This window comes from Pygoscelis adeliae, unplaced genomic scaffold (assembly GCF_000699105.1).
Source record: "Pygoscelis adeliae isolate BGI_AS28 unplaced genomic scaffold, ASM69910v1 Scaffold123, whole genome shotgun sequence".
Taxonomy (NCBI): domain Eukaryota; kingdom Metazoa; phylum Chordata; class Aves; order Sphenisciformes; family Spheniscidae; genus Pygoscelis; species Pygoscelis adeliae.
This window is the reverse complement of record NW_008824650.1, coordinates 2,869,519-2,871,110: the sequence shown is the minus strand read 5'-3', so window position 1 is coordinate 2,871,110 and position 1,592 is coordinate 2,869,519.

Below are 1,592 nucleotides of genomic sequence, written 5' to 3'. Positions count from 1 at the left end.
GCTTTAGAGGATGACGTTTTAGTTACAGAAACTCAGTCTTGCATTCAAAATGGCCTTTGGGAAACACCCCTGATTGTTTACTCAAACTCATTTTGAGAAAGTCCCTTTAAACTCTTACTAAAGGTGAAATTGTGTCAGGAGCACTTGTGGTGTTGGCTGATGGAAAAGTCAGTTACAAATGTTTTTGTTAAGGATTCTCTTGCGATTTAGTTACGGTAAAATAGGAATTTATGATAAATGTTAGAAGTGTTACATATAAAATGATAGCTTTTGTGTTTGTGAAAACAAAACTCTTTTAACAGAGGGTTGGAAAGAACAAGTTTAGTTGGAGACTCCAGTGGTGTTTTCTGTTTTAGTAGCGTAGTAATAAACCACAAACTTACAAAACTATAAAATAGTATTGATAAAAAGATGAATGACCAGTTTGTAAGTGCCACTCATCTTTGCCATTCATAGTCTTAAGCGTAGGTTGCAGTTTTAGACTATCTGGGTGCCCCAAAGCCATGGATACTTTTTTTGTTTCTTAAGTTAATGTTAAGTAGAATTACAGCTATAAAACGGTTCTTCAGCATAACCTACAAGTGGGAAAATGATGGTTACGGGTTGTTCATGAGAATTGCCTGGCATGTTTTGGAAAAGGAGGAAAGCTGCATTAATAACTTCAACGCCATCTTTTGAAAATTGAGCGTGTTTGTTGCTTTCTGCTTTGTAAATGCCATGTTTTGCCTCAGCCCTAAAATAATAACAACGTCATCATTCCAGCAAGAAAAAAAAATGCGTGGTTGTCTCTCCTAGTTTGGACAGATGCTATGCAAATTATAGCAATCAGACAGGAAGGATTGTTAAACCATCCACTTGCTCAGTTAATCTTCTGATTCCTCTTTAGAAGAGACTATTGTCTTTGCGGCATTCAACGATTCTTTGTAGCTCGCTAAAGCTGGGGTTGAGGTAAGATTACCGGTAAACTTACCACACGTTGGATGTTCGCCTGCATTCTTTTGCTCTCAAATAGTGTTTTTCTGAGCAAGGAACAGTCTTTGAAACTGGAAAAATGGATAGAAGTGTTTGATTCTTCTTTTCTGTCCGCTTTTCTCCCGAGAGCTATGTGCTAATAAACAAGAATGAGAAAAGGAAACCACTCTGAAAGAAAAGTGAAACCGATTAATCAAATTTCAATGCCAACCTTAATGCATATATGCCAACATTTTAAATGCTTTTCTGTATAAATTAAAGGACATCTTCCATATGATTCCCGGTGTCCAAGAGCCAAAAGTCTCCCATGCTTTAACATGCACGTAGGTTTTCTTTGGGTTTTTTTGTGTTGAGGTCACTGCACTCACCTTTCCTTGCCCCCCCACCTTCCCTGTTTCTTGGGGTTTTTTTTTTTTCAGGGACATGCTAATTCGCTCACAGAGGTTACTGCTTTCTCTGAGCTGAGTACGAATAACCTGTGGTGATGAATTCTGCCTGAACTCTTACCTGTGAGCCAGGGAGCTGCTCTGTTCAGCTCGCTGTCATCTTCTCCCCAGTGATGGGTACTTTAATGCCTGGCACAGATTTACAGTACATGTCATCTCTGATCTCAGCCTCTG